This window comes from Cololabis saira, chromosome 23 (assembly GCF_033807715.1).
Source record: "Cololabis saira isolate AMF1-May2022 chromosome 23, fColSai1.1, whole genome shotgun sequence".
In the NCBI taxonomy this organism is placed as follows: domain Eukaryota; kingdom Metazoa; phylum Chordata; class Actinopteri; order Beloniformes; family Belonidae; genus Cololabis; species Cololabis saira.
In genome coordinates this window covers 27985245-28010128 of record NC_084609.1, presented here as the reverse complement: position 1 = coordinate 28010128, position 24884 = coordinate 27985245, and the positions used below count along the sequence as shown (strand labels likewise).

General features: G+C 43.7%; 1 protein-coding gene across 1 annotated transcript in view; it reads left to right on the top strand.

Moving 5' to 3' along the window:
• Positions 1–11409: 11409 nt before the first annotated feature.
• Positions 11410–24884, top strand: part of LOC133424004 (monocarboxylate transporter 2-like) — a 57471-nt gene continuing 43996 nt past the window's right edge. Inside the window, 1 exon segment of the mRNA XM_061714361.1 lies at positions 11410–11567. The gene's annotated coding sequence lies outside the window, so the exon portion shown is untranslated.

Here is a 24884-nt window from a genome sequence, read left to right as displayed (position 1 = left end):
CTCCCAAGTGCTGGGGGACCAAAAATGGGCAAATGATCGGAACATATTCTCCTACAGATTCGATCAGTCACCCCCCGCCTCCCTCGGCCCAGTCCCCCATGCTGCCGCCCCCCTTCTGCTCCACCTCATACTTTCACTCCAGAGCACTCGTCTCACAGCCAACCCTCGCTCCAACCTGTCCTTCACATCAACCCCAGGTGAGAAACCAGCTCCAGAAGACCAGGACAAGAGAAGTCACAGGTCCAGATGGCATCAGCTCCAGGCTCCTAAAGTCCTGCGTAGATCAACTGCGCGGGATTGTTGTACACATGTTCAGCCTGAAGCTGGTCGGGGGGTGGGGGGGTGCCACAGCTGTGGGAAACATCCTGCGTGGCACCTGTTCCCAAGACCCCCCCAAGGACGTCATCATAAGCAGTGGCAAGGAAAAAACCCCTGTAGTGTGAGAACAACCTTAAGACAAATAGTGGCAAGAAGAAACCTTGAGCAGGACCCGGATCATTAAGGGGAGGGGCTCCTGATGAAGGCCAGCTGGGCAGAGCAGGAACAGAGAGATAGGAAAGAGAGGATGAAGAACAGAGAAATGAGAGATTCAGTCTCACTAGTTGGTGCAATACAGGGATGACTGTATAAACAGAGGTAGACAGAAGACTCTGAGGTGGTTGGGGGCCAGGCTGTCAGGAGGTATCCAAAAGACATCTATACAGTCAGGTGGAAGCAGCAGTGGGATGATCCGAGGGGGGGACTGCAGGTCAGCATGCAGCTCCTGAAGCTCTGGCCTGCAAACATGCACAAAAGAGAAAAGGAGGGGGCGCAGACCAGCACAACAAACTACAAGAACGATGGAGGACAATGATGGTGATGTGATACTTCTAATTAATAACTGAGGGTTGATCTGAAGAATGGAAGGAGAAGAAGAGGAGAGAAGGAGGGTTAGGGGCATCAAGATGGTGACATCTTATAAGTACCTGGTCGTTCTCCTGAACAATAAATACTGGACTCACATCCCAAATGCACTTTACAGGCTGGGTCAGAGCAGAAGCTATCTGCTCTGGACTTTGAGGTCTTTTGGAGTGCTTTTATGCCGTGGTCCGCCGGGGAAGCGGCATCCCGGCGGCTGACTGGAGGATAAACTGATCCAGAAGGCCCGCTCAGTCCTGGGTTCCCCCTTTGACCCAGTGGAGGCGGTGGGAGAGAGGAGGACGGTGGCTAAGCTGGCATCCATGATGGAGACAGACTCCCATCCCTGCAGGACACTTTAGAAGCTCCTTCAGTGATGGACGGCTCCACCCGGAGTGTGAGAAGCAACATTATTGCGGGTCCTTTCTTCCTGCAGCTGTCAGGCTCCACAACCAGCAGGGCTCCCAGTAGACCACTGACTCACAGTTGATCCGATCCAAGTGCAATAAAAATATTCACGTGCAATATCAACACTTCAGTCGTGTGTATCTTACAATGTCCAGGGATGTAAATTAAAAGAAAAGAAAACCGCATATACTGTTTATATCTTTATATCATTACTATTTTGGTATCTTTTTCCTTTCCCCTGCTGCTGTAATGATGGATATGTCCCCTTTGCAGGACTAATAAAGGAAGTCTAATCTAAGGAATGGGACGCGTGCGCGATGCAAGCGATTCACCCGTCGTGACACAACACCGTTGGTTAAAACTCCACAGGTGGTGGCGCCGACATGCCGTCCTCATACCACAGGTGGCAAATCACATTTCTTCCTACCTGCAGCACATAAGCTGCTATTTTGAAACTGTCCCGCTCCCCAATTACATTCACTAATACCACTAAAACAACTGATTGGTACAAGACCACCATTGGCGACAATTATGACACTTCTTTCATCAGATGACTCATGTTTTTTATTGTCAGAATAATTTCTGATGCCTACCTTCCTTTGCCATCGCTACGAACACCGACCAGGAGATTTTCCTAAATCTTGACCAAAATTGTTGGAAGGGGTCAGTGTTGCATTCATGTAACTTTTTGATTAAAAGTTGTAGGATTTTTGCCCTCGATAGCTCAGTGGGTTGAGCAAGCGCCATTTGTAGATGCTATAGTCCTTGTCCGGGCGGCGCAGGTTCAAGTCCCGGCCTGTCGCTCCATACTGCAATGTCTCCCTTCCATTCTCTACCCATTTCCTGTCTACCTACTTTCTCAATAAACGCCACTAGTGTCACAAAATTCTTAAAAAAAGTTGTAGGATTTCTGACACGCTCAAAAAAGGGCATCCGGCCATCTTTCATCCAAAGACCCTTGAGATGTCGGCTGTTGAACTGCGGACACTGTACGACGTAGAAATGATAGTTTGGAGCTATGAGAAAAGATATTACCATGATTCATCCATCTTTCAGCTGTGGCAGCCCAAAATGAGTTGTGAATACCGGGTTTTATTTCCTGAAAGAAACGGTGGCGGATTCAGAAAGAGATGAGGAATTTTACTGTGCAAAAAAGAATCTTTCCTGAGTCCAGATTTTCTTTTTCTTTTCTTTTCGGAATAAATTGGTGCCGTTTGCAACAACATTGCCAGGGTCTGTGATGGTACGAGTTTCCGTCTGCGACATTGGCAAAGGTTACTTCCACATTGCAGCATATCTCCCGTCTGTTATTTCCACATAGTAAAGCAAAACTACATTCTGCAGGCGTTACAAAGGCATAGCCGAGGAATAAGAGGGTACACCGACCAGACGGACCTGTTTCTAAACCGGAACTGTCCACTACAGAGAAAGTGTGGCGAAATGATGACCCTACACTTTTGTACACATTAACACACATTTGTGGGAAGGGCCGATGTCCTTAAAGACAGAACGCCTTTTAAATGTTATGAGATGAAGTGGCACCGTTACAAGGTGATAAAGGCTTTACTGCACCAACGTTTTATGTCATGTGTAATTTGTACTTGGAGGATGAGGCAAGTGTCCTGCTGCACTACCGGGGCTGGGGGGGGGTTGAGATTCACCCTGATGGCCTTGAGGCCCCGGATGCTGTTGCACTGTCCTGCATGACACACGTGTGCAACTTGGCATGGAGGTTAGAGACAGTCAACGGCCCGGGAGCAGCCATGGATTCACACTGACATTAGATGAACACTTTGGGAATAACAGCTCTTTTCTCGGTAGCTCAAATATAATTAGAGAATTTATGGAAGGCTGCTCCGCGGGCTTTCCATGATTATCCTTGAGTGCGTTCAGGAGCTGAGTAGGCAAAATGTCTGGAGCTGATTTAATGAGGTCCATTTGCATTTGGAAGCTGCTGAGAACCCACGACATGTGATGGAAGGCCCCCGCCATGCAAGGGGAACACGCAAACTAAAAGTCAGATAGATATATGCAGTAGGAGTGGTCATCAGCATGGTGGATTCTGAGAAAGAAGACAACAATGTAAATAAAAGATCTGTAATTAGAGTAGAGGTGGATGATTGTAGGATCTTCCCAGTGGTTAAGAAACAAACACACACACACACTGCGGCGAGGGAAGAATGCTCTCCCAGAGAAAAACACATCATTTTCCAGTTCTACAAAAAAAAGAAGATCCCACAAGAGCCAGCAGAGTTCACCACAATGTGCAAACCCTTCACAAATCTCCAGATGTGACAGATTTAAAGGCACGATCTGAGGTATTTAATCATCCGTTAACCTCGATGCATGTAGTGTGCACGCAAGTGGAAAATGATGCAATGGCAGAGTCGATCTCCATCTGATCAAGTTGTAATGCTTGTCACTCTCTGGAAACAAATCTAAGGTCTTAAAGGGGACCTATTATGAAAAACAGGTTTTTTCTTGCTTTAACATATATAAAGTGGTCTCCCCTCAGCCTGCCAACTCAGAGAAGGAGGAAAGCAACCAAATTCTGCAGTGTCTGTACAGCCGCCCGGATGAGCCGTCCAGTGTGATGTGGATCTACGAGCCAATAAGATTCGGTGCATTTTCGTTACGTAACCAAAATGCAAACACGCCCACAACTATAAAACCGTGTAACTGCATGCGAGCGTCCGACTATCGTAGCACTGCGTGATATCAGACGCTCTCTGTCCATCTCCCTCCAGCAGCTGCCACTTTATTGAGGTTTTTGTAGTGAAATGAGGAGGAATCATAGAGATAACTTTTCATTTCAACTAACTGGATCAGCCGTTCCTCATCATGACTGTTTCCTACAGCGCTTTCAACAGGAACGACAGGAAGAAAATAGAAGCAGGGCGTCCAACAAATGTTCACTCAAAACGGCGCACCGCGTCGTGCTGCGTCGCTGCGGGCAGTTAGGACAGTCCAATAGAAAATAAAGCAATGGAATTGATTTTGTCGCTGACGCTCCGCGTTACACCAATGCAGAGGGTAAGGGTAGGGTACGCTGTAGGCTACGCCGTACCCTACGGCGTAGGGTCTGCATCGATTTAACACAGAACCATAATTCAGGCTTAACTCCGCCGGCCGGAGCTTCTGCCATTTTTTCGTAGCGGTGTATCGCGTCATTCAGGCAGCCAATCAGCACAGAGCCTCATTATCATAGCCCCGCCCACTCAGAATCCCTCATAGAGAAAGAGATTAGAAACGGTAAAGATAAAGACATGGCTCAGAGGCTGAATTTCTAATTTATATAGAAAAAACTATCAAAAGCTTGTTTTTAAGACATTCAAGGCCTGTTTAAAATAGACATTAAATGCCATAATAGGTCCCCTTTAAAACAGTTTATCACAATTTTATCTACTTCAGTGATGCTTAGCTCATGCTAACCTATGATGCTTACTAATGCATGCTGATTAAATCTGCAAGTCCATCCTCATGAAGAGAGCAACATGTGATGGAGTACCGCCAGAGCTGGAGCGACGACGGGGAGAGCTCTGATTGAGCACTAGCGGGACCCCTGATGAACAAACAATTGGCTACATGGCCGAGGGCTTTGCTCGGCTAATTGGGTCCCCGGGGTTTGATTCCAGCTGTGTCCGGGGGGAGGTTCAGGAAAAGTTATTCCATCCAACAAGGATGCAGGTTGAATTGGAGGGGGACTTGGCTGGATGAGCCATGACCCATCAGGGATTTCTTGACCACCGTCTCTCCTTCACAAAGCTTTGACCCTTCAGGGAATAAATGTTTGTCTTAATATCATTTCACCTGATGGGGTACATAAATATTCACCTTCTGTTCAGTTGTCGAGGATGTGGAGACCAAAACCAGGCTACAAATATGATCATTTCTACTTTAAAGTTGGACATTTTAACATGGGAATCCCTAGTGGCCAGATCAGGAACTGCATCCTTTTTCACTTCCTGATTTACTATCAAGCCAGATGTGTCCACTTGGTACAAACACATTTAAACTCTTATTCCCTAACCATCCCTCAAGTCTGAACATGAATCACTTAAGGTTAAAAGGTGAGAACTTCTTGTGAAATGTTTAATATCTATTAATAAACTTTGCTGAACTATTTCCTGTTCTACCTGTTACTGATGATCAACACAAAATTATTTCACTTTGATTCACACTATACGACATGACTCAATGACAAATGACTGAAACTATTGTGACACAGTAAATTTGATGTTTTTGCAACGTGGAAATACAAAATAAATGATTAACTCAGGGACCAGCCAACACCCCACATCTTACAGTACATGAGAAAGTTGTCCTTGGTGTAGGTTTGTTTGTCCTTGTTAACAATTATGCAGTTCATGAAGAAAAGAAAAACAGCACAAGGATGCAGGTGACCCACAAGGAGCGCTGAGTTTTTCTCTGCTCATGGATAGTATACTTGCAAATCATCTAACTCAAATAACAGATACATTTCACCCTCATCTTTTGGCACTTATGGCTTAGTTGTGGTAACGTCGAGTGTTATAAGAGCAAGATTTTGCAAAAAGATCATCAGCAGGACCTAGTTTGAGCTAGGGCATGTGTTGTGTGAGTGAAATGTGGTTTAAAACACGTAAAAACGGGCTCTGATGAGAGTTAGGGCAGTTATTGTGAGGGCCATGGCTTTGAGATATGCCTGAGTCGGGGGACCAGGCCCTTCTGCAGTCAAAGCTATCAGTCAATCCCAAATGTAGGCCGGAGAAAACTGCAGACCATGTGTGAACCAAAGATTGTTTCTTATCTGGGCCCGATACCAGCAACATGTGGGCCCAATCTGTGCTGGTTTTGCCTCCTTATTTTTGGAGCAGACATCATGCAGACAGGACGCGACTCACATGTCATACGGCGTGACCTTCACAGGAATTACTGAGTGTTGAGAGAGTCAGACGTAGTCCTCAAATACTAATGCATACTTTAACGCAGTATTATCAGATTAATCTTCCCAGGTGGCCAAGAGCGGTGGGCCCAGATACAGAGTACAGAATTCTGATATTTTGGGATCTAAGTGGCTGTTTCAATGGGATGTATGATGAAAAAAAGACTTTGTTGTGTTTGGGACCAAATACTTGGGTAAATGTGACGCAGCGACAAGTACAGGTTCAGCTGATTTAACTGCCAACCTGTAAGCAATGAATCTGAAACTAACTTCAGGGTTAGGAAGTAAAGTTGATTTATACGGCCCTTTTCACAGGTTTAAAGCCACAAAGTGCTTCACAAGCTAGAAATAGAATTATAAGACAAACGCATAAAAGAGGGGAAGCATTAAAAACAGAATAAAACAAGAAAAAAAACATGAAAACATGAAAACAAACAAACAAACGTAGAAAAATATTAGACTAGAAATCTAGAAACTCTAAAATCTGCTCGGCAGGTTCTTCGAACTGCCAACCTGTTCAGTAGGTGGTTCCCAAAAAATCGATTCACGTAAGAAGAATGTTGTTGCAAAAGGCACTTTCAAACCTCACAGGCGCTATTTTTCTCTCAAAAAGAAGCACTTTTTTTTCATAACTAATTTTTCTCAAAGCTACTGGGTAATATTAATAGTTTTAATTTGTGCAACAGTAGCGTTCCACATTATATTTCAGGTTCTGCAACTTTCTTGTGAGATGAAAATGCATTTTGTTCAACAGTACTATTCTTATTATAGAGAAGCACTTTCTTTTTGTTCCAACTTATTTCACAACTTTTTAGAGTAGTGGTTGTGGAAAAGGTACTTTTTTAAATTGAAAAGGCTGCATGTTTAAATGCACTGTTTTTTATACAGAGGCACTTTTATTGTTATTACTTAAGCAATATAACAGTTGCAACAATTCCATCTGAGCCTGGATAAATGTTTAAAATGTAGTAAGGGTTAAAAAGACACTTTAATGTCTCCTTTTATCATTCTGTTTTGCAAAGCAGACTGCACACCTACAGGTTAAAGCAGAAATGATTATGAATTGAATCATTTTGAACTAAAACTCGATTTTTGAATCGAATGGCGAGATAGTAAAAGATTCCCACCCCTACTGTTCAGCTCATTAAATACACCCACAAGTCCTGGAGAGCCAGTCATATCAGTCTGCCTGAGTAAAGCCAGTGTCTGGGCGGGCTTAACAGGATGACGACAGAGTAATCTGGGGGAGAGCAGTGTAGATGGTTGCAGTTTGAGATTAACAGCCGCTTAAATCGGATTTGGCATCGACAGTTAATGATGACTTTTTCTTCACAAATTGGAGAAAAACTTTGCACAGTAAAGTATAGTGGAAGACGGGAAACGAGACAGACGAGGGGAGGAAAGAGAGAAACGACGGACAAGAAAGAAAAATAACATTTGAGTCATAGTTTGCTTATTTAAAGCCAGCAAGCCTCACAGTCATTCAGTACATTTTCAGTACAAGAAGTAGAACCTACATTTCCATAACGTTACTAGATTATCTGCCCCTTATTACACAAGACTTAACTCTCTTGCTTGTTTTGTGATTTAAAAGACACAATCAGATAACAACATTAAGCCCCTGAGGTTGTGCAAGTGAAGAAGTATTTGCTGTTGAGAAAATAGCAGCGGATGATCATGCAAACCATAATCCAAACACAAAGCCCTTACTTAATGCAGTAATGCATAATAATTACGTAGTGTCATAGTACAACTGTTACTGTATCGTACTGATGAGGCCAAAAACAGCTGGATGCTACATGCTGATGACGTCAGACTGACCGCCTACGTCACATCCAGCGCTGCCACAGACGTGCAAATGAGCAAAAAGCGTTTCCATAAACTGGATTATTGACACGCGTGGAAAAAAAAACACCTTGTGAAAGCTTTAAAAGGTTTTTGTGATATTTGGGAGTTTATTTGAATAAAAAGGTGCTTTGCTTTGCAATATTTGGATTGGCGGGCGCACAGATCGGCTCTGGAGCGCATCCTGTGCGCATCGTCGGTTACCGGGGATCAAACCGACAGATTTGGCTGAAAATCTCGGAGGGTGAATCCCCAAGGACCCAGCTCCAAAACCACCCGGGAACCTGGATGATTTAACCCGGATCCGCGGCGCCGCGTCCGACTGGCTGAAGGATGGACCGTTCCAGCCAGAGCCAGAGAGCTGGTTGTGGGCGTGGTTTCAGCAGCGGAGGCGGAACCTATGGAAATGAGCGCCTATGGTGACGTCACCATAGGCGCAGATTCAGAATGGCTCAAAAAAAGGTCACGTGACACTGGGGGACTCTGTCCGGCGGGGGTCAGAGACCTTACAGAATTTCATGGTATTTTGTCTCCCCTGTGCTGTCAGGGTGAGGGGAGACCACTTTATATATGTTAAAACAAGAAAAAACGTGTTTTTCATAATAGGTCCCCTTTAAATACTTACCTGCTGTACTCTACTGCTCTTACTTTTTAACAACTGGTGCTTTTTATTATTTTACCTCTTTTCTTAAGCGCACTCTTAAATTAAATACTTTTTGAAAACCGCGCAAAGTTAGGGATAAGCCCTGAATACAGGCATTGTGGCATAGAATTGATAAATTGCTTTGATTATCCGAACGAATCAGCACAGATTACTTTTGTAATACTGTATTTGACCCGGTCTTTGTACGTTTTGACCGTATAGAAACGTAATTCTTGTAAGAATGAGATGTGTAGCTGCTGGACTCTACTGCCCTTACTTTTTAACAACTTGTGCTTTTTTATTATTTTACCTCTTTTCTTATCATTTTATTTCATTTTATTTGTTATTTACTGTTTAATTGTGTAATGTTGATGTAAAGCAATTTGATTTACATTGTGTTGAAAAGTGTGTGTGTGAATACGTGTGTAAGTAGATATGTACATAGATATAGAGCAGATGCAGTTAATAGACACAGTATGGTGTAAATAAGTATATTTATATAAATGTATATGGGCTTGTGTGTACAAATATATAGAAATACTCAACTATGTGTATGTATGTATAGGTAAGTGTGTGAGTATTTATAAATATGGGTTAAATGATTAGTGAATGGGGGTAGGATTAAATAAGTTTACACTTCTTCCTACTCCTTTTTTGCACATGTAAATTAAATTATCAAGTGTTAAAGTATGAAATTCTTTGTTTTGTTGTTTTGTTTTCTTATCTTCTCTTGAATTTTTGTTTTTTACATGGACAAAATAAGTAAAATCAAATTCAAAATAAAAAAAAATGTGCTATACAAATAAACTTGCCTTGCCTTTCCAACCTGCCTAATCTCATGTTATATGCAGAGGTGTAGTAAAGTATTCACATTCATTACTCAGGTAGAAGTATAGATACTAGAGTTTAAAAATACTCCTGTAGAAGTTGAAGTATCAACTCAAGTTTTTTACTCAAGTAAAATAATAAAAGTACTGGTTTCAAAACTACTTAATGTATAAAAGTAAAAGTAATGTAAGGGGGAAAAAAGCCATTAAGGACAAAAGCCATTGAAAATGAATGCATCTTAGTATAATGCAAATATATTAAAGAACCATATATGTGTACTATTGAGCATTAACATGTGTTTCAGAGAGCAGGAGATATGATGACTAGTTGCCTATAAGTATTGTAATGGTGCAAAAAGTCAAACTTCAGAGGCATGTTATCATTTATCCTAACCTTTATTGGAATGTACATCCAAGTTTAGTTGCAGGAATCTGAGGGAACGGATGTAAGAACAAAACTGGACAAGAACATCTGAAACAACCACAACCAAATTCACTCTATCCGGATGGAGCAATTTAACTGGATAGTTTTTTTTAAAGGCCGAAATGAAATAGAGTAACGAGGCTGTTTTTAAAAAGTGAAAATCTACTTGAAACAGGTGAAAATTGTTGTATTTTCCAGTGATGAGTCTTGTTTTAAGTGTAATGAGATTTTTTTAAACTAAAATGAAACATTTTAACTAGAAATAAGACAAATATTCTTGTTCAGATTTTGAGTTTTTGCAGAGATCCATGTTACTTATCCTGTGAAGGACAGAGTCATATTGATAAGTTCAGAAAAGTGTTTTTTATTGTTGTGTTTTGATGTATTTGATGTAAGCCCAGTGGATATTTAAAGCTTACAGAAGGCTGCATTTAACTGCTGCTATGTCATTCCTGCAGTATTTCTGCAGGTGTTTTGGTCACTGCTATTATTTGTAATATATTATATTATTTGTAATCAGCACAAATTATCTGTTCCCATATGATCAAATCCACCATCCCCCCTTTTTTACAACTCGTGTACTGTATATATATATATATATACGTTATACGTTATACGTTATATCTTCCCCCAAGCTGTTGCTCTGATGAACTCTCATAACTTATAGTCTCAGAGAAATCAATCACTGTGCAATAATAACAATAATAAAGTTATATATAAGTTTTACTGGCAGTCTTTCTCTTACTTTTTGCTTTTATTTCATTAATTTAATTAATCTTTTTGAGGGTAGGCAAATAATAAGCTTTGCTTCAGCCTACCCCTTTTTCGGTCTAGATGTTATTTGTTTATTTGTATACTGGAAACTTTTTTGTTATGTTTTCTTTGAACAGTGTATTCGTTTTCATGTTGTCAGTTTTATTCTTGTTTTTTTTTTTTTTTTTGTGTCATGACCGAAAATAAACTAAACTAAACTAAACTAATAACATAATAACAGTAATTATAATAACCCAATCATATGTTGTAACAATACACCTTCCAATAATCATATCTACCCCATTCTGCTGCACCTTTCACTTTTTAAAAATTGTATATATGTTAATAAGAGCCACATTTGTTTATTTACTGTCAAATTCCTTGTTGGGCAATGTTTAAACTTGGCCAATAAATTCTTATTCTGATTTTGATATGGCATTTTCCCCCTGTACCGGGTGTGAACTCAGCCTCGGCCCCCAGTGGTCAGTCCGGGTACTGCAGCTTCTTCTCAACACTAGTATTTAGGTGATGCAGCCCCGTGACTTTAGACCTGGTGAACACATCAGCTGGACCAGAGCCTCTGCTGCCCCTCAGGACTATCTAGTGCAGCAACTCTCCCCAGGAGGAGTCTCCGTGTTGCAACGGCAGGACAACAGCCTGTCTGTGCCACAGCCGTCCCGTCCCGAGCCTGTCCGGCTTAAATAGTAGCGGGCGGAGCCGCCCTCCCTCCCTCCATCAGCAGCGGCTCCACCGCATCAGCGGCTCCAGGAAACACGCGGCTGTCAGCGAGGCGGGCGCACGCATCTCCCCGCTGCAAGGTCACCCACATCTCCATCCACCGGGAAGGTGAGACACGGCTTTAAACGTTTGGTTATCAGAAACGAGGCTCGGGGGTAGAGGTCGGGGGTTTGGGCTCTTTATCGTTGTCGTTATAAAGCCTGAATTATGGTTCTGCGTTAAATCGACGCAGAGCCTACGGCGTAGGTTACGCGGCGACGCGCAACGTACTACGCCGTAGCTCTGCGTCGGTGTAACGCGGAACCATAAATCAGCCTTAATAAACGCGCGCCGGGACGCATCACCAGAGGAGACGTCAGTCTGCCTCTTTGTCCTCTTTGCTGGAGGGCTTTTTAAGATGCGTTCAGGGCCCGCTGGGAATCTACCATTGCCCGTATTGGGACGTATATATCCGGCAGCTTCCAGATCTACTTTGAGCGGCCCATTTATCCCGCGGAGGGAGGAGGATTAGGACCGGCTTTATCCGGTCCCTGTCCTTACATCAGCAGCATCATATGATCACGCTGCAGTGCCCAGCAGCCACGCAACGCTGTTGCATCACCCTTTTCTGATGGAAACCCACATTCTCATACTTCACTTTGTTTATTATTACCAAGCATTGTTATTTCCCATTCCCCCCCAAAAAAGCATATTTGCTACAAGAAGAGGATACAGCGCTCCCTGGTCAGCTGGTGAGGCTGTAAAAATAGCTTCACATGACATATTGTGCTGGAAAGGCTCACTGTACTATTTATTTTTATCCCTTTAGTTTAATGCCGCTCGTGTTTCTATTAAAGTTGCAGGAGCACTGATGGATTTAAAAAACAAGGGGGAGTAAAGATGGACCTGCATTTCTGTGGTGGGCATCACAATGTCTCGGTCTCAGGGTTCATGTCCAGACGGAGCGATAACAGGATGTGAAAATGCAAAGCGTTGTGTTTCCAGTTGAGCAGAGTCATGGCCAGATAACCCAGCACTCAGATGCCGGGTTTTTTTTTTCATGTTTTTATTATGTTTAATCAGCACACAAACTGAAGGGTAGAAACAACACTGTGGATTTATGGAGTCGATGAATTGCATCCTGGCATCGGGCCGACACTTCCTGGATCCCGTCAGGCCCGGCTCCTGTTGCTTGTTTACTTCTCAGTCGTAAACATCTTCCCTGCCATTTAAACTGGCCTTTGTGCGAACTTTGTAGTCGCAGTTGACCTCAGAGTTGAGAACTCTTAACTGGAACGCCGCCCCAGATCGGATTCGCTGTGACATCAGGATCCAAAATGGCCGCTGCGCGTGTCAGTTACTTTACTTTTGTGTTCTCATATTTTATTACATCAGGCTGGACATAGGGTACGACATACTCCTCCCTATTTATCACTCTTGTAGGATACAGCGTTGTTATTAGCTGGTGTTGCCAGCGACCGGTCCCGGCATGCGAGCAACCACGTTCTTACCAAACTCAATTCGATTCGATTCGATTCGATTCGATTCAATTCAATTCAATTCAATTCAATTCAGTTGTATTTATATAGCGTCTACAACAGAAGTTGTCTCTAGGCGCTTTCCAGAGACCCAGAACATGAAACTGGTAACTGGAAGGACGTCAACTTGGCTGTGACATCATTCCTCGGTCAACGTTTAGACTTTAGAGGTAAATAGAGCGTACCGTTACCCATAAGTGACTGGTTCCCCCCATTAGCTTGCCGAAGGTACTTCCCCTCTAGACTTCCTGTATTGTTATCTGTCAGGTGAAGTCAACTTCAGCATTGTTTTTAATTGCTCTTAAAGCAGAAGAAGAATCTTTTACTTGTGTTTCAACGTCCGTTTCTCACCCATCACCCATCACCAACGATGGAGCGAGCCCACAGAGCTACAGTTCTCATATTTTATTCTCATCAGGTCGGACTGTGGTACAACATACTCCTCCCTATTTATCAGTCTTGTAGGATACAGCGTTGTTATTAGCTGGTGTTGCCAGCGATGGGTCCAGGCATGCGAGCAAACCACGTTCTTACCAAACTGGTAACTGGAAGGCCGTCAACTTGGGTGTGACATCATTTCTAGGTCAACGTTTCGACTTTAGAGGTAAATAGAGCGTACTGAAGTCAACATCAGCATTGTTTTTATTTGCTTTAAAAGCAGAAGAAGAGTATTTTACTTGTGTTTGAATGTCCGTTTCTCACCCATCACCCATCACCAACAATGGAGCGAGCCCACAGAGCTACAGAGGAAGTCATGTGACCAACTCGACAAAGTAAGACGTAGTGAAGTGAAAGTGAGGGGCGGCGACCTGTAACAACCTCCCGCATGCATGGCGACTCCTCGGCCTCCTGAGGCTCACGGGTCCTTTCTGCTCATTGGGAATTTCTCAGTATGAGTATTTTAATTTGCTCATGTTTCATAGTGGGCGTCATGGTGGCTTGGTGGTTAGCACTGTTGCCTCAAAGCAAGAAGGTCCCCGGTTCAACTCCCTGGCCGGCGGGGTCTTTCTGTGTGGAGTTTGCATGTTCTCCCCGTGCTTGCGTGGGTTTCCTCCGGGTACTCCGACTTCCTCCCACAGTCCAAAAACATGCATAGTAGGTTAATTGATTCTACATTGCCCGTAGGTGTGAGTGTGTCTGGTTGTTTGTATTAGGGATGGGTGGTATGGACTAAAAAATGTATCACGATAATTTCTGGCATTTATCACGATAACGATAAAAATGACAATTAAAAAAATACCAATTCAACTCCACCTTTGTAACTATAAATCTATCACCACGTTCACTCTTTGGAGCCCCCAAAACACTGCTCTAAAAGAATACTAAATGCTACTAAACTACACCAATTAAATTAGTACACCTGTACTGCAAAACTGTAATGACTCAAATGAAACAAGTTTGAAATGTAAGAACAGATTCAACATTTATTCAAACTGTATGGCTTAAACAGTGGGATAACAGTGCAAACAGCAAAAGTACCATTGTCCTTCAAGTTTTCCTAGCTTATAAAATCACAAAGTAGAAAAAAATACAACCTGATAAATAATTAAACAATATTTCCATCCTTTGTACTCACTGTGTTTTTGCAGACTCTGCACATAATAGATGATGTTTGCTCCTCGTTTCTCTTTTTAAATCCAAACCAGTTCCAGATAACGGAGCTGGAGCTTCGTTTAACAACAAGCTACTCGCTCTCAGATCCGCCTTCCGCCATGTTTGTTACACAAAAACGTCATCAACGGGAATTTATCGTTTTTACCAGGAGATGACAAATTCTTACCGTGGGGAATTTTTTTGACGGTATATCGTGAACGGTAAAATATCGCCCATTCCTACTCCCAGGCCAGCGGGGTCTTTCTGTGTGGAGTTTGCATGTTCTCCCTGTGCCTACGTGGGTTCTCTCCGGTTACTCCGGCTTCCTCGCACAGTCCACAAACATGCGTAGTAGGTTAATTGGTGATTCTAAATTCCCCGTAGGTGTGAGTGGGAGTGTGTCTGGTTGTGTCTCTATGTGGCCCTGCGATGGACTGGTGACCTGTCCAGGGTGTAACCCCTGCCTCTCGCCTGAAAATAGCTGGGATAGGCTCCAGCAGACCCCCGTGACCCTGCAAAGGATATAGCGTGTATAGAAAATTGATGGATGGATGGATGTTTCATAGTGTCTTATTCAATTTCAATTCAATTCAGTTTTATTTATATAGCGTCTAGAATCTTTCCAGAGACCCAGAACATGACCCCCGAGCAATTATTGCATCTATAAACATTTTACCTAAGCGTAACCTCATGATTTGGACTTGTCCTCGCCCTGAGCGCCGTCCTGCATGTCTGCAGGAAGACTAAACCCTCGTTGGTTGACAGTGTCCACAGTTTGTTTCTCAGAAAAGCGACAGCCTTCCTGAAAATGTGGGCCGGAATCTTTTGTTTTCCAGCTGAGTCAGATGCTGGTGGTCCGGGGGAGTGAGGGCAGCAGGATATTTCTGTCATAGTCTGACTAAGCAGTTGCAACCTAGCAGAGATATTTAGTAGCAGAAATGGAGATTGCAGCCGTGGGACACGATGGACTGGAGGAGTCACAATAACAACAACAACAACATAGTTTTGATTGATGGTAACAAATGTGAAATGTTGTTGTAAAACTGTAATAATATAGCCGGGGACAGTAGGAGGGGACAGTAGGAGGAGACAGTCCCAGGGGAAGACACTGCCTCTGGACACCGCTGGGTAACCATACAACCGGTCAGACAAAGGAAGCACCATGGGACAGACGCCGTACTGGCTGCTGAAAGCGCCTCTTGGATGCTGCTGTGTGAATAATCACATGACGTTTGCGACTGGTTCTGTACATTCTGTACCAGTGGAAACATTGTGAGTGGGAGGGATACTGGACCCCCTTCACAAAGGAATTCTTTAGAGGTGAATTTAGAGCAGTAACATATAACATACAATGACCAGCCGAAGGTTTGAAGAGCGTGTCCAAACCTTGGGCTGGTGGCGTCTCAGTAATCACGTGTCTCATGTGTGCAGCGTTACTGTTGCACACTTGGACCGACTCTCAGGACGAGCTGCTGGGACTCGGGCTGAAACCAAAGCTGCAGAGCAAGGCCGTGTACTGTACATCAGGAACATATGTTACCCCTTACTGGACATTCCAGCCTGCACATGGCATTGTCCATGACCTAAAACAGTTGCTTACTGTACTTCAGCAGATCCAAGTTAAAAACTACATTAAATGACAACATGAATACACTTTTTCCTCTAAAGTTTATGAGTGTATGTGCGAGCCAGTAAGGACTAGTCCAGCCTAAACTAGGATTCAGGCTAATCTAGAGGGAGACTGCTGTCCCAGTGAGTATGAAGCCTTAATTAGCATCTTTTTTTGAAGTATATATAATGTGACTGTGCGGCAGCAGGACAACTGGAACGGGACCAGCAGCTGCAGGATGCAGACAGAGGTGTGGGACGTAGACGGAGCTCAGGATTGGCTGCTGGACGTGGGTGTTGGCAGTCCACATGTAAAAGTGAAGGAGCCTTTTTTAATCAAGGCTTATCCCCAGGAATTAGCTCAAGGGCCTCACAGTGCTCAGCCAGCCGCTTCAGTTGTGACGGTATTACAGTTTTAGTGTGTTTTATGGGGATCCCCCCCACCCCCCGCTGATGGCCTTTTCTGCTGGTTTGCAGCTTTCACAGGAAGCCACTGCAGTTTTCTCATGCTTGTTGATGAAGTTCAAGCGTGTTTCTTTGCTAAATGTAAATGCATGTTTCAATTTTAGAGATCTTTATGCTGAACTCTGTGTCTAAAACAAAGGGACGACTGTGAGTCTGAGGTTACCTTAGAGCTAATCTTGAGTTACCATAACTTGAAGTTTCAGCATGACGCTGGATGCAGTGAGCGGGGAGTAGCGGTCATGCTGGTAACCGCTGCTGCAGGTGGAGGTCATGTTCCCCACTGCAATGTCTGACAGTCACTCACTGCACGTGGCCATCTGTGTTGCATTGAACGTGTTTACTCTGCCACACCTCAGCAAAGTGCTACGTTCTTGAAGTGTTAAACAGGAAATATGATTGCCTTTACTCCTTTTCCTGCGATCTTGGTGAAAAGTTTGCAGCGTGTTTTATTTTATTGGGTTTTGCAGATGTATACAATTATATAAAAACATTTACAAAGAGTTAAGCATACATTTTTCTTTTAGGAAAAACAACAGAAGTAGAAAACTTTTTGCACACCAGACATGCAGAAAGGTGCGTCGGAGGAGGAAAGCTGCAGCCAATTTAAAAAGAAAACTCCCGCACACGTTCTTCTCACCAGACTAGTGTTTTATTGGGCCAACGTTTCGGTCATCGACCTTTCTCAAGGCCAAGGCCTTTTTAAATAGGAAAACCAACAGAAAAAGACAGTGGTCACTTAAAGGAGCTTGAGGCCGGATTGAGGCAGGATTTATGAAAAAAATTCGTATACGTTTTAAGTTTTCTAGTACCGTATTTTCGCGACCATTCGGCGCACCGTGTGGAAAGGCGCACCCTCATTTTTGTGTGTCATTTTTAGATTTAAAACATACATATGGCGCACCGACCCAAAAGGCGCAGTCTACAGAGCAGAGCTGCACACACGCGTGCCGCAAAACACGCCGGCCGGAAAACACACACACCCGCTGCAGAACGCACACACATGCAGAACGCACACACAAGCACACAAGCGCTTATTTAAAAAATAGAGCAGGAGCAAAACCTCTGTTTCTGCATTAAAGAGCTCCACTAATTCAGCTGCGCCAGTCCGAATTTCCTCGTTGTCAGACACTTTCTGCACAACAGTAAATAAACTTTTCATACCCCGTTGTGCGGATCCTCCACCGCGCAGAGCCCGTCTCTCCCCAGCGGGGTGGAGCAGCGCGCGTCACAGCGGCTTTAACCGGGAATGTGACCTGTTCGGACCGGCTGGGACCGAAACCACCCACCTGTATGGGAGTAGGGGCTCCCGGGGAAATACCAGCGGCATTTCGGCCGGATCTGCCCCGGGGATGGTGCGCCCTGGCCCGGCAAACCCGCGGCGGGAGCCTGGCGGCTCCTGAGCGCATCCTCTGCATCTTGGTTAGGCTACCAGAGATCAAACCGACAGATTTGCCTGAAAATCTCGCAGGGTGAAGTTGTTCCGACCTGGGACAGACCCCTGAATAAATAAAGGTAAGAAAATAAACGTTTCATACCCCGTTGTGCTGCGTTGTGCTGCGGTTCCCGACTGCCTCGGTCCCGGGTCCCGCGTCCCGGGTCCCGCGTCCCGCGTCCCGGGTCCCGGGTCCCGCGTCCCGCGTCCCGGGTCCCGGGTCCCGCGTCCCGCGTCCCGGGTCCCGCTCTGCGCTGGTCCCGGGTCCGCTCCCCGTCTGCTCCCCCGCGCTGGACCCGCTCACACACGCGCTGTCGGGGAGCCGGTACCGGGGTTTGTATCCGACAGGAGCTCCAGTCCGAATTTCCAGACCTGTCTCAGCCACCTGATCATCATCATCCCTTCATCCAGCCCCCCCCTTTCCATTCGTCCTTATAATGACTCCGGCTGGAAACGTCTTATGCAAAGTTTTTCTTTTAAAAATCACCATAGGTTTCTGTCCATCAGCTGCGCCAGTCAAGCGCTACATAAATGAGAATCTGTGTGTGTCGCCGCGAATACACACCCGCGCATGTCGGGGTCCGGTACCGGGTTTGTAACCGACAGATTTGGCTGCAAATTTCGGAGGGTGAAGCTGACCAGACCTGAGACAGACCCCAGAAATCTCTGCTCGCAAAGCGGCCGGGAACCAGGTCGATTGGACCGCTTGGGGAACCAGGAAGTCGGGTTGCAGCAGCGCCCATCACCGCGCTGCTCCAGCCGCTGCTTTAACCGGGGAAAGTCACCGGTTCCGACATGCAAAACACACGCGCGCTGCAGAACAAGTGTGCTTATTTAAATAGAGCGGGAGCAAAACTTAGTTTGATTGTATTTTATTTCACTTTACACATCAAGCAAATCCTTAAAAGTTTTCATCTTCTGTTTCGCATTAAACAGCTCAGTGGATGGTCTCATTCAGCTTCACCCGCCCCCTTCTCCCTTTACCGTTCTCATGGCCGGCCTTACATTACCGTAATTCAGGTAATAGACACGGCGCACCGTTTCTTAAGGCGCCCGGCACATTTAAAAAAAAAAAAAAAAAAAAAAGTTGCGCCTTATGGTCGCGAAAATACGGTAATAATGTCAGATGAAGCGTTCCAAACCCAAAAGAATGAGCCCTCTAGTGTATCTCTCCGTTGCCTTGAACAGGCTGTGTGCTGCAAAATGTGCTGCAATTCCGTCCCGAATTTCCCGCGCTGGGCTGCGGGTGTGACGTCACATGACGCTGCATGCGCGTTCTCCCCGTTCTCCCGTGCCGGCTTCACTGTTGGCTGCAGTACCCCCAACGGCCGTCGTGGTGAAGGGTGGCGCTAGAGAGTCTCATTTCTTAAAAGGAGCCTCATGCTCCTTTAAGTATTGCAGCATACCCGAACAATCTATATAAAACTAGAACAACCACAATAAAATAATTATATAGATAAATAAAAAAAATAAAAAAATAAAACTACGACAGAAATACACAATTACAAGAAATAAATAAAGAATTGTAATGAGAATTATTAATTAAATTTTAAATAAAAAAAAAACAAAACAAACAAAAAGGCACAGGTACATCAGTCAGGTAATAGTGAATTGCAATAGAGATAGCAACAGACATCCCAAGTTAAAGAAGCGGCATATAACCCTTATCACAACAGAAATAACATATCTGCAGGTCTCACTAGCGTGTTTTGAATAAATAATGCAAAATATCACCAAGATACACTACAAAAGCTAAAGTTTCAGCCATGTCTGTTACTGCTCTGGTCACAACAGCCAGTTTCAGGGAGTGGAGTCATACACTGGACTCGTTTTGAAGCTAAAGTTTAATGTTTTGTGATGACCAGTTCCAAGTTAATAGCTAATGTCATGAAGTTGGAAATAACCTGGATAATTCCACTCTTATCGGGACTAATTTGACGTCACCTTGGATATATGAACCAACGGGCTACATCTTGCGCGCTGGACTGACGAGAGCCCAGAATCAACACTGAGCTCAATGTTAAAGTGTCCAAACTTACTGGAGAAAGAAGCATATTGGCAACCTAACAGTTTTGGTTCCCACAGATAGATTTTACATCTGTGACAACTGCAGTGGGGAGGAAACTTTATCTATGTTATCAAGTAAAAGTATATAAAACCATTTCCTGACCGACATCTACACTGAAACCTGTGGTGTCAAACGGTTCGCTGTCGTCACTTTAGCGACTTTGTCAAGTGAACTGTGACTGTGAACTCACTGTGAACTGTGATCGTGGCAGCAAAGTGGCTTGGTGGTTAACACTGTTGCCTCAAAGGTTCCTGGTTCGACTCCTTGGCCCGGCAGGGGTCTTTCTGTGTGGCGTTTGCATGTTCTCCCTGTGTTTGTGTTGGTTCTCTCCGGGTACTCCGGCTTCCTCCCACAGTCCAAAAACATGCATAGTAGGTAGGGCTGGGCGATTTTGGACAAAAATAAAATCCTGATTTCTTTCTCTGAAAACCCGATTTTCGATTTCGATTTCGATTTTTTTGGTAAAACTACAAAAGACAATGGAATAAATTGTTTCAAATATTTTATCTTTATTTTTAAAGAAAAATAGCAAACAAATTTCCCTATTGGGAATGAAGTGCAATTGAAAGATTCTGTAAATCCTCCTTGAGTTTAGTAAAGTGACAACATTTACAATTTTCTTGACCAAACAAAGATGACTAGACGAGCTCTGTCTGTAATGCAGCTGCAAAAAAGGAAAATCGATTTTCCGATTTTCCTTTTTTAACATCGATTTTGATTAATAAATCCGATTTAGATTTAAAATCGATTAATCGCACAGCCCTAATAGTAGGTTAATTGGTGATTGGAAATTGCCCGTAGGTGCGAGTGTGTCTGGTCTTTGGTCTGTAGCCTATATGTGGCCCTGCGATGGACTGGTGACCTATTCAGGGTGTAGTAGTACTACTACTACTTCTACTACTACTACTACTACTACAAAACGACTTACATCTCAGAGAACAAACACCATTTCACCCAGGCGGGTGTAGAAAATGGATGGATGGATGGATGGTTTGCCGTGCTGCTGGTATCACTGACAGACCGCCATGACCATCGCTGCTGTACCCGTGAAGGTGATATGACTGTCACGTGGTTGGTGACAGACGGTGACGGTAGCTCTGAGGGAGTCCTGCTAATGCTCCGTCAGATCTGTCTCGGCTCCTTTCAGATGTCACTTCTGTCGCTGAAATGACGGACAGGTGAAATCAGGATGAATGTAAGGTAATATTGGTTAGCACAAGTTATGCTAAGCTGTAGTAGGGAACTTGTGGTAACTGAGGTAGGGCAGACATCTTCAGACCCAACAAACTCTTGGGTGGAATCGGCTCCTGTCAAGCTGGTGTCCCGTTAGGTAAAAAAACGGCTTTAGATCCACCCTAAATAAAACGTATGTGTAGGATTTGGGTTATTGATGACCAGGTTCTGGGTTCAGAGGAGCACGTTTTAGCTAAATAATAAGAACGCACCACAGACCACAGGTTAGTTTGAAATACCGGTTTATTTATGTAAAGAAAGGAAACAAAAATTGGGGCATCAACAACTACATTTACATTCACACCTACACTAAAACAGGTAATAAAATTCTGTGAATATGCCGTGTATTTTCTTCAAGCTTATTTTTTCACTCTGATACGTGAAGGGCATCAGATTCAGTATCACCTCATCCTTTTTGGGAGTAATTATCAAACGTTTAGATCCAACCGGTGAGCTTCTCATTATAGCTTTTACATATTTAAATCCTTTGCGCCACTAACTTGTCGTAACAGTTAGCTGTAACAATGAACTCTCTTAAAGCGACAGAACAACTTTTTTATACGACTTGTAAAAAAACCAAATAAAACAATATTTTAATTGTAATTACCTGATACGAATATGAATTTCAATTCCTATTTTTATTGCTATTAAACCTTTGTCTGGTTAAGGTTAGTTTCATCTGGTTACAAGGGGCTTGTTATTATTATTATTCCTATTATGCTGTCTGATCTGACACAACCTACTGAGACATTTCCAAACAATGCAACAGTGTTATGTTGGAGCTTCTGAGCTGGGAGTGACTTCAGACTCTCAGATAAATCCACTCAGGCCTAGAAGAGGGCCTGTTTTCATAAGTTCCCCTTCAAAGGTGTGTATTTTTGACCTTTCTTCAGTTTAACAGGACCGCCTTGTTTTCAGCTGCAAGTGAAGTCACCTGCTGGCTCCAGAGAAAAAACAGTTGAGTGCGTGCTAAGTTCTGAAAGGCAAAAGGGCGTTTCTGTGTGGAGTTTGCATGTTTTCCCCGTGTTCCCCTGGGTAGCTAATGTGAGCTACCCTCACAAAAACATGCAGCAGTCCTGGGCTATACATGCCCCCTCCGGCCAACCGGGGCGCCAGATGTGTGGGGAGTAGTGTTGATGTTGTCAGCCTGTTTCAATTTTAGTCTAGTCTTTGTATTGGGTCCAGCTATCATTTTAGTTTTTATTCGTTTTAGTGACGGTCATACTCCTTTTAGTCGTGTCAAGTTTCAGTCGACTAAAAGTCTGAGCATTTTAGTCTAGTTTTAGTCAAAGATTGTATTCAGCAAAACCCATTTTACAATTCAAACAAGGTTATCTTATTATTATATTATTGTTACCTTATAGACTCAAGAATACACTCATTCCAGATACAGAAGACTCTAATTTGAGTTTACAACATATTTATTTTTCCGCATTTCTCCCCATCCTTTTCTTTTTCGACGACACATTGGGTTTTCTTTTCCACGTCTATGTAGGAAATTGTATCCAAAGATGGATTTTCTTCTTCTTTTCCAGCCCCAGAGCAGATCCCCGCGTTTCTCTATGTAACTTTGTTTTTAATGGATGTGAACCTAGAGCTCTGCGTTAACGGCATCAGCCTCTAACTCCTACTGAAAACATGGACATTAAGGATCTTTGGTAGAACATTTCCTCTTGTCTCGTTTTGGTCTACGAACCTGAAGACACATTTTAGCAGTTTTTCTTTTGTGATCTACATTTTAGTGTCGTTTTTATTCGTCTACGATATTGCATTATATATTTAATTATCGTTATCGTCACATGAACATTATTTTTGTTGCGTCTCGTCTCATTTTCCTCAGGTGATAAAGGTTCATTGACGACGATATTTAGTCATAACTTTCATTGATGAAAGTAACTTTTCGTGGGGAGGATCTGTCTGGAATAACGTGATCCTTCCACGCGTTACGTCCGGTCAGAGAAGCCCCACCCTGTCTGGTGAAAAGAAGCGGCCTGCTCACTCCACAAGTAAGGAGGAGACTTGGGCCACGTTTCCACATAGCTGAGTATTTACAAAAATGGATATTTCCCCCTCTACGTTTTGAAAAATACCATCATTTACACGAACCCGCATAAATACGCTGTTAAGGTGCTATGATCAGCCAAACCTACAGGGGGCAGTGTAACGAGAAGATAAAGTCATGCTAGCCAACCAGAATCCTGGAAAAAAACATCAACAAATGACACGAGTAACTTTCAGTTACTTTAAGATTAACGAGAGTCTTTCGTTTGGAGTGACAGAGAAGTGGAGTTCCTTTTAAGTGTGACTTTAGAATATAAAACAGGTAAAATACAAGAAAATATTGACGGTGGTCAAACAAATTGTAAACACAGGTCGCACACATGACGCTGGTGACGTTTCTGTCGCATAATGTGACGTTCTGAAGCCTAAATGTCCGTTTCTCTCTGTTTTCAAGCAAACGTGAAGACGGAGTTTTTGCAAATCTCCACTTTGGCCGGAGTTTTCAGAACTGATGGTTTTTGGTGACTTTGAGCTTCGTTTTCGTGTAAACGAACGACCAAAACGCATGAAAACACCACCGTGTTTGCTACGTGTAAACGGGGCCTTGAGCTCAGTGCAAGGCCCTCCCGGGGTATGTAGAGGGAGCAATGCCCGGGACTGACTGAGGTGGGAGCACTGGGTGATAAAATAGGGAAAAATCGGGATTAAAAAAAATAAAAATAAAATAAATGTTCATGTTTGGAACCTGAATGGTCGTTTTTGCCACTCCTTTCTGCCTTTTTGCTGCTAAATGTTCCACCAAGGAACATATAATTACACAGAGCCCTTAGGTTAATAACATGCTATGCAATCCATACTGTGCTCAAGCACGACTAACCCTAAAGTCTTTAGATTAGTGTGAACTTTCTGGACATGCTCCAGCATGATTCCTTGCACGTATGTGGAGGAGGGAGTATGAGAAACGTAGGCTTGACCTGTTAACGTACTGCTGTTAAAAAGGTTCCTCCAGCCAGCAGGTTTATAAATCATCTTCAAAGCCACAGTCAGGATTGTTGCCATCACATTTTCTGCACTGTTCCTGCGTTGCCCCTAATCTGTGACTGCGTGTGCTTCCCGTAAACAAACGGCTGCTTAGCGTAACAGCGTGTTGACATGTATACAGGCAGCAATCGCACTCATGTGCAACCGAGACCAGAGTAATCCATGGTACTCCGGTAGTCAGGGACGTCTTAGTCCTTGTCAAGCGGGCTGTAAAGATAGCCTGCTGAAGTGTCAATAAAAATTACTGGTGCTCAACATTTATTGGCTCCAACTCGCAGATGTTCTGCTTTATTATGTTCTGTTACTATGTCTGAGATGCTTTTAGGAAGTAAACAAAAGCCAGCTCAGCAGTGGAGGGGACAGGGCTGCAGAAAAGACGCCAACAACATGGACGCCAACAACCACAGAGGGATGTAGGCTAAGGCCAAACTCTTTTAATCGTGATTACTGGCATGACTCTGTGTGGT